The 9064-nt window shown below is 39.0% G+C and overlaps 2 protein-coding genes across 3 annotated transcripts in view; one reads left to right on the top strand and one right to left on the bottom strand.

Annotated features, from left to right (window-relative positions):
* The window catches only part of LOC309703496 (uncharacterized protein), a 288348-nt gene that overhangs the window by 240854 nt on the left and 38430 nt on the right, over positions 1 to 9064 (bottom strand). The window lies entirely within an intron of this gene.
* The window catches only part of LOC309703473 (NLR family CARD domain-containing protein 3-like), a 118923-nt gene continuing 118210 nt past the window's right edge, over positions 8352 to 9064 (top strand). Inside the window, exon 1 of the mRNA XM_082528321.1 lies at positions 8352 to 8581. The gene's annotated coding sequence lies outside the window, so the exon portion shown is untranslated. The remainder of the gene's footprint in view (positions 8582 to 9064) is intronic.

Here is a 9064-nt window from a genome sequence, read left to right as displayed (position 1 = left end):
GGGGCGCTCGGGCTCCGCCCCCCCAAATGTGGAGGAGTAAAAATATATATTTTTAAAAAATTCATCAATGATAGTTTTACTATGTGTGTGCCCATATACAGCCAGGCGTATTTTAACATTTTCACCAGCTGACTCATTAAAGTTCAACCAACAAACGGTGTTTTTCTTCTTCTGGGGCGCTCGTCAAAGCGCCCTTGATATGCAGCGAAATAGCCTATCATTAAATGGTTGCCAGGGGAAAATAATAAATATTTGACCTATCAGCGTCGCTGAATTAAATGGTTTGGGGGCGCTTAAAATTGCGCCCCTGCAGAAAACGCGCGAAGATTTGCTGTTCTAGAATTTTACCTCAGTCAGTAGCCTAAGTGAGCTATAAGGTCAGAGAGAGACGATGGCAGCGGTATTGTTAACGGTTGAGGCACAGCCTCCCCCAAATTCGGTTAGATCGCTTCTAACCTACCCTTTTGCCAGAAGGACAATGGCAGAAAAACTGCAAGTTAAAGAGTTGGGACCTGACAAGCCCGAAATTCAACTAACCCAGGCAACGAAGGAGAAGTCAAAAGCATACAACAGGACTTTTTGTCGGAGTTGGTTCCAGCGCAAGTCGTGGCTGACAGGCTGTGGAACAGCTAATGCACTTTTTTGTTTCCCGTGCATACTGTTCAAAAGTGACAAGTGTGATTTGACGTGGACACAATCTGGACAAACCGACTTAAAGCACCTCTCCGAACGAATCAAGAAACATGAAAGCTCACGAGTTCATATGGACAACAGTGTAAAGCTAGCTGTGCTAGGGAAAACTAGCATAGCGGCGCAGCTAGATGATGGACATCGGATTGCTTTAAGAAGGCACAACGAAGAGGTAGATAAAAACCGTCATATTTTATCTAAAATCATCGATTGTATTAAGTTTTGTGGTGCTTTTGAGCTAGCAATGCGGGGACGCATTTAGCCCACCCCCCCAATCAGTTTACAGTTGTTGTTTTCAATAGTTATTTTTCATTCATTCAAAAAAAAAAAAAAAAAATCTGTTCATGTTCATTTTTACAAATCTATACAAATGGCCAGAATATGGTTGTTCATTTTAAATTTAAATTAAAATTGTGTTGTTTGATGTACTCATTAACCCTTTACAGCCGATCGGAGCGGGCACGCTCTGTTTTGCGTAACTATTTTTAAATCCCGGTAGCTCTGCAACCAAGTAAGCTAGCGCAATAATTTTTTTTGCATATGAAACCGGAGGAGTTGTACTTACATCTTATGCCATCAGCTTGTCCTAGGTCACAGTTTCCTTCCACATATAGCTTTGCAAAAACTGCATAAAAATCACTTGCAGCAACAAAAACATAATATTCCAGAAACACGCTTCGCCGATCCATCAGCTGTTTGTAACACTTCCTACGTCCATCAGCGCGAACTATCACATGACCGCATGACCTGCCCGAAACCGGAAGTGACGTCATTTTGCGGAAATGTAGTTTTTTACGATCGAGGCCTTATGAGCTTGTGTTTTACTTGTTATGTGTTTTAAAAAGTTATGTTTGACTTTATGACTTTCTGTGTCGTTTCTGGGATGCTTAAGACTCATATTGCACTGCTGGAAATAGTTTATTTTGATGCATATGCTGTTATTTTGCAAATTTGCACTATAATATTTATTTTTGTTTTTCCTGCAGTATATAAAAATTGGTGTATTTCAAAAATAAAACTATGAAGACACTCAAAATAAATTTCCTGTGGTGGGAAACTAGTTTGTGTAACTTTTTTGTATTTACAGTTTTGAGGGATAAGCCTCTTAAATTTCTCTAACTAGAAATATATGTTAAAAAAACAAAAACGATTTTCAATTTTTTTGTAGTTTATTGCACTTTTTTGCAATTTATGTAATTACTATGCACCTAATGCAGACATATTATTAAAGTTTGGGCTATAATGGTTGTATTGATGTATAGCAACTTGAAATGCTCCCAAAAATGGCTCCACAGCATGTAAAAATATAATATAAGCTCTGGCGAACTTGGTTCTATGGTAGGTCTTAAAGGGTTAAATGGGTCATTTTAGTCGATATCATAAAAATTGCCCCCCCTGAGATTTTTTTCAGGAGCCGCCACTGCGAACATCCATACTCCAATTACAGATCAATGTCCCAGCTCTTGAAGATTTTAGACAAACTGTATTTCTTTATCATTTTATTGAAAAATACAGTTTGAGTTGTTACCAGTGTGGACTTAGAGCAGTGAGGTTGCTCTAAATCCAGTAGTCGCAATACAGCTTATAGAAGCTAAAGCAAATGCAGTGGACACCAGTGTATACAGTGTGGGCTGTTCTGTGACTTTACAAAAGCCTTTGATACAACAGAGCCCAGATTACTGAGAGAAAATCTTGAGAGATGTGATATAAACACAACACACACTCACTGTTAATGAGTTATTTTAAAGATAGATATCAGCATGCACAGAGCTGGACCCTAAACTCTTTGTGTTGTACATAAATGATGCACAATGTGTCTAAATTGTTCAAATTCACTTTATTGGCTGATGACACTGCTTTATAGTATAAGTGTATGTGAACTAAAATCAAGAATGTGGGATACTGTTTGTCCGTGATTTGGACAGCCCAGTGAGCCCTCCCGACGCAGGGGACACCGGCATTCCTCAGACCGTCCCTCACTCTTTCACCAGTAAAGATATTAAATTGATATTTTCTTGCATGTGCGTGTGTGTATGTCGCTAAAGAGTCCGCGGTCCATCATTATTCAGAGAGATTCTTACCGTTAATGAGCAGCAGCAGCAGCAACATCATCATCCTCCTTTAAAAACCACAAAGTCCTGTTAGCAGCTCCCACACACTCCTGCTCTTCCTTCAGCTGTGACTCTGACAGCAGGCTAGGTTCGGTTTGACAGGAAGTGTCGGCGTGAGGCTGAAGTCTGACAGGGCTGTGAGGCATGAAGCTGATCCACAGCTCAGCTTCATGCATGAAGGCAGATACGTCCCTGGGCTTCCCGATCTCAAGTAATAGTTTGTTAAAATGCAGGTTTATTCAGGTATCTTTTTGTCACAGTTATCATGACAGGCCACACCTGAAACTCTCCAGTCTCTGACCAAACTACTCTAATCATGAGAACCCATCACAGCTGAGAATCCCTCCGCAGGTCCAGCCGACAGTAACGTCAACGCCTGCGCTGGATTCAACGACTAGCGGGTGTAGTGCAGACCCGGTAAATCAGGTGGAGATTAGCTAGCCTTTCAAAAGGCTTCTTTTGTCTATTAATAGACAAAAGAAGCCTTTTGAAAGGGGAAACGAGGAGTGCCTGGGTGAGGCGAGAAGAGGAGCAGCAGACACTGCTGGCAGACACCACACACCTCTAACACTTTTTCACAGATCCACTTTCTCATCTAAGCCGATTCCACAAACAAATTCATAACGACATTATTAAGAAATCATCACAGACCTTTGATGCTGTAGACATGAAATTATATGAATGTATTAATCATTAGGATCAATATAATCATTATTAATAATATAATCAATAATTGACCACGTCTCTTAAGTTTAATAATACTGACTTTAAAAAACAAAACAAAAACAACAACAACAGTTAATCCATAAGAAATAATGTCAGCTCAGAACTCTGTGCAGTCCAGTCAAATTCTTCCACACCGGACTTTCTCATCCATGACCCTAACGGACCGTGGCCGGACTCGTTGCGCACGTGGCATCCTGGCACGACACCACGCTGACATGTAAGGAGCTCCTGAAAGCGAGCCATTCTTTCACAGATCTTTGTCGAAGCAGTCTGCATGGCTAGGTGCTGACATTATATACTTGTGACCATGAGAGAGATGGAACACCTAAATTTAATGATCTGAATGGGTGAGTGAATGCTTTTTATGCATGTATGTGTATTTAGAGCATGCCATAAAGACGACGAGAGAGGTTAATCTACTTCATGTTCCATATTCGGGGAGTTTTCGTGACATCTAGTGGACATTTGAAGACACTACAAAATAATCTCTGACTAGTATGAAACAAATACACCACAATCACAAAAAACATGTAAATGGAGAGTGATCACTAAAGTACTGTAAAAATAAAATACTGCAAAATGTAAAGGAAAATATGAATTAAAAGTGAAAGTGGCATGACTATGACTCACTGTGAGACTGTGACAGAATCCAATTAAAATAAACTGCAGCAGGAAACTGTCTGTGCACATCTACAGCTGCATTAAATATTGGCTGTTCAGTGGTGACTTTGATTATTATTTAGCTTTTGTGATGTGAAAGAGTGCATTTATTATTTGCTTTTCTGTAATCTGATATTGGTTTAATAACTGGTTGGTTCAAAGTAGAAATTCAGTAGATGCATAATGTGTTAAATATCTAAAAATTCTTCTTATAACCAGAACAGAGGTGATGAAGAGTGCGGCAGATTAGTGAGATGCCAAAATAGAAAGCTGAAGAAGAGCTTGCATACAAAAATAGTCACAGAGTTTAAAAGGAACCCTTATGGTTCAATAAAAGCAGAAGCTGTGAGGCCAGGACTGGTAAAATGTAAAAGCTGAACAAAGTACTGTCAGCATTCTGTCAGTACACACATGAATACTTCATTAACATTTTTACTTTTTTTTTTATTCCTGCTGCTTGAAATAAAAAACACACACAAACAAGAAGAACTCAAACTGGACTGATGCTTTATTTCAGACACAGACACAAACATGCATTATAACCCTTTGTGTACACATGTACAAATACTAAGCAATCACCCAACATGGAGACACAGAACTGAACGCCATTCAGAGCACATTTTGAATCAACACCATGGGCATGTTCAGATTTTAACACAAGTGATTGTTTCACTCTGAAAATGGAGTGAAGGTGAGCGTTATTAACCCTTTGTTGTGGGCAGTCTGAGGTACACCTGTGCACTACTCATGATGTCAGATCAGCATCCTGATGTGGCACACCTGTGAGGTGGGATGGATTATCTCAATATGGCAGATGTGCCCACTACCACACATTTGGACTGATTTGTGACCACTGTTTGGGAGGGAAGGTTATATTGTGTATCTGGAATGAATTTTAGGTCTCTACGTCCATCCCATGGGAAATGGGAGCAGTAACAAAGGTGTTGCATTTATATTTTTGTTCAGTGTATATCTGAAAACGGGAAAAAGGTAAAATGTCAAACATCTGCTTCCATAATATAAATATCATTAAATAACTTTAGAAAAACTTCCACTTGACTCTTTACATGTAATGTTGTAAAAATATATATTTTATTGTTTAATTAATCTGAAAATGTTAGTCTGCCAAATGTGCAGCAATTGAATTTCTTTATTCTCTTCAGCTGATAGTTTGTGGGGCCCAGGTAGACTGTATAACTGCATCTCTACCAGTTTCTCTGCACTCCAGCCTCCTCTGTGCCATGTGAAGGGATTTTCCTTAAGGCAGGAGAAATGATCTCCACGAAAAGGAACAGGTTCGGCCATCGCACATTAGAACAAATTCTCTTTTTAAATAAAAATGAAAAAGGGTTACCGTCAATGCATCATGTTTTTAATTTGCAAGTTCATAAGCATTTTCCTTTTCCATTTCACAATCAATTCTACCCCCAGGTCAAAAATATGTCTGGGAAAATTTTCTTAATATAATATTATTTATAGATACACCCCTCCGGCGATTAATTGCATACCTGCATGGAGGCGGGACCTAACAGCAGAAGCATACTCCATAACGTGTTGTACATTATTATATGTATATTATATGTAACGTGGTATTTTTCAATTATTGTATTTACCAACATCAAGAAGTCACAAGCAAAGAAAGACCACACCATGGTGCATGTTTGAACAAGGAGAGTTTACTGGTCAAAACTATTTATTAAACAAATAAAACACATTTTCTTAACCACCAAAAAATACACGTTCAAAGCAACACAACGGAGGCCCAATATCAGACAGAACTCCACTCTGTGGAGTGGGCAATCATAATGAAGCAGTTGGTTTTATTTTGTGGATTCAAGCTGCTCTTCATATTTTTGGCCACCAGATGTCACCAGAGAGAACTGCGTTGAAAAGCTTCGAGTAATGAACCGTTTTTCAATACAAGCTTCAGAAAGCTTCATTTGGCCATCACTAGGTGAGTGCAAACACATTTATCATCCACCACACCCATGAGACACGCCCCACACCCGTGCACCAATACAGTGAGTCCATTTAAACCAACCCATTTAGTCAAAAAGGAACAACTCATATGGCTCCTACACCACTGATTTCCTTTCCGATCCGATACCAAGTAATATTCAGGCTGGTATCGACGATACTGATCCGATACCGATACTTTGTACAAAAACGTATTTTATTTATTGTATCTCAAATTATAGTTTCATAATGATTACAGGATATCAGATTACTTGTTCTTATCACTTAATAATGCAGAGTTCATCATATAGAAATAAAGAACCTGAAGTTGTGCTATTTGAACACCTTCCCTGCCTGCACCTGTTGCCTCAACATATGCTCGTCATATTCTGTGATATAATTTACTCTGAGGTGTTTGACAAATCTGTGGTGTTGCCACAACACCTCACTTTCTTGCCACATGTATCGCAAACCACGTCTTGGCTGTTTGTGGATGTAAAATACGTCCGCACATAACTCCAATTACGCTCAGCCATTGTTGTGAGTGCACACGCCAAGGGGCTGCGAGACTTTTATACAGCCTTATTTCGCACATGACTATGAAAGGTGGGAGAGGGAGTAGTTCCTTCCAATTGTAGACAATCCGAATGAAATAGTTTCTTTCCGCTGTGTTCCTGTTAATGATAAACTACAAATTTACCCTAAATTACTAAAATATCGATATTTTAATGTAAGAATCGATTCTAGAACATAGATGATTGATGATGATGATTGGTATCGGAGGAAATCGATATTTCAGTATCGATCCGCACATCACTATTGTGAATTATTTCTTGTTTCCGGTTTTATTGTGAAGGTCCGTGTCTCATGTGAATGTACAAAGTTTTAGATGTGAGTGCAGAAATGACTCATTAAAATAATGGGTGACTGTACTGAGTGTAATGACAAAGAATTAAAACTGTGTTTTAGTATGTACATTTAAAATGTTTAACAGCTAATTACTGTACTTGTTGAACAATTGTTTCCGTTGGTTTCTCATGGTAAAATCTAGAACATGCTGCATGTAAGAATGGTAGGTGCTTCAAGCAACAACATATTTGGTCAATAATTCGGGGATTTTTTTTCTTTTTTGTTGTTGCCTCTTTTAATGCTTTGGCCATTTATTCATCATCTATCATAAGAGCTAACTGCAACAGTGACCCCTTGTGAATGAGGGATCAGCCTAACTTATTCACTATTTGTCAAAACTCATTCGCCAGGAGGAACGAATAATTTGGCAGTTTTTACAGAAAACAAATAGATCAAGAAAGGAGAAGAAAATTCCTGAAAATCTGAATGAAACATCAGGATATGTCCAGGAACACACATGGATAAAATCCAAAAAGAAAATCAAGGAAAGAGAAACAGAAATAAATCCCTGGATAGCTTAAGATAAGAAAACCTTTATTAGTCCCATGCGTGGGAAATTTCACACTTGAATGAGCTCAACGATTTGAAAATTGAACAGGAAATGTCATTAAACTAATATTCAGGCTCTCTTCATACTTCATCATCCATGCATGTCACACTCCTCAAAGAGTCCAGGGAATTTCAGAAAAATGTTAAGGCTGAAAAAACTGACCAAATAATACTTTACATGGATTTATGCAAATGAGTGCATGCGATGTGGGAGGGACGCTGCAACCAGGGAGAACAGAGCAAGTTTTTTGTGTTGAGGATGAGTTCAACCTGATTACTCCTGTAAGATTTGCAAGCTGTGGAATACATTTTTGTTATATCTTTTCACATCGCAGTCCCGTGGAAGTTTTTCTTCTTCAAACTAATGTAGGCTACACGAGTGAAGCACGGGAAAACTGGTCTCAAGGTTATACAAATTCTCTTCTTAAATGAAACCCAAACAGGGTAACCTTAAATGCACCATGATTTTACTTTACAAGTTCATAAACATTTTTTCTTTCCACTTAACAACCAATTCTATCCCCAGGTCAAAAATACGTACCCGAAAAATACATGTTCAAAGCAACACAACGGTGGCCCAAAATCAGATTGTGAACTCCACTCTGTGGAGTGGAAATTCATAACGAACCAGTTCATTTTATTTTGTAGATTCAAGCTGTTCTTCATATTTTGGGGCATCTGATGTCATCAGAGAAGACTGTGTTGAACAGCTTCGAATAATGAGCTTCAGAAAGCTTCATTTGACACATCACTTAATCATTTCCTTTCGAACCATTAAATCAGGTACCGAAACAGTTAAGTTCTAAAGAATTCTTCGACGTCACTGATCACGTGACTCTGGCCAAACAAATCACACTTTGAAGCAGGGATTCTGAAGCATACCCGCGGAGCTTTAAGCTTTCAGCGGGCTAACGCTAGCTTTTAGTGTTCGGGTGTGGAGTGGAGCTTGTTGTTCGTGTCTCTGCGCGAAGAAACTGTAAGTTTGCTTTGTTTCCTCCTTTAACAGTTTGTCTTCATGAACTTTACTATTAGTTCAGCTCATGTTTGATTTCTTAAAACAACAAACTGTTGGAACAAAACCGTCGTTTCCTAAACAGTCAGCCCGTTGTGACTCGGCCGAGTGTGTCCGCCATTTCCTGTTACTGTTTGTGATCCAGACTAAACACGGAGTTCGGCCGCTGTTCCACAGTAACTGCTGGCAGATTAACCCGTGTTCGGGTCTGTGAGACCCGTACTCAGTTTTTTTCAAAAGAAAAATTAAACAGTTAATATTTTTTAACCTGAAATTCATTGGCTTTGGCTTATTTTCTGTGAAGAACATAAATCCGAACTAATTTTCAATGACCTCATACTGTACCTCCCCCCACGCATTTACATTACATGCAAGGTGTTCGGGTCCACTGGACCCAGGTCTAATAAAAGTGTTGAAAGTGTAGGTCCTGTGTTCCCACACTCTGTCTTCC

The sequence above is a fragment of the Aulonocara stuartgranti genome (assembly GCF_965226115.1).
Source record: "Aulonocara stuartgranti genome assembly, chromosome: 3".
Lineage (NCBI taxonomy): Eukaryota > Metazoa > Chordata > Actinopteri > Cichliformes > Cichlidae > Aulonocara > Aulonocara stuartgranti.
The sequence above is the reverse complement of the archived record's forward strand: the minus strand, read 5'-3'. Positions and strand labels throughout refer to the sequence as shown.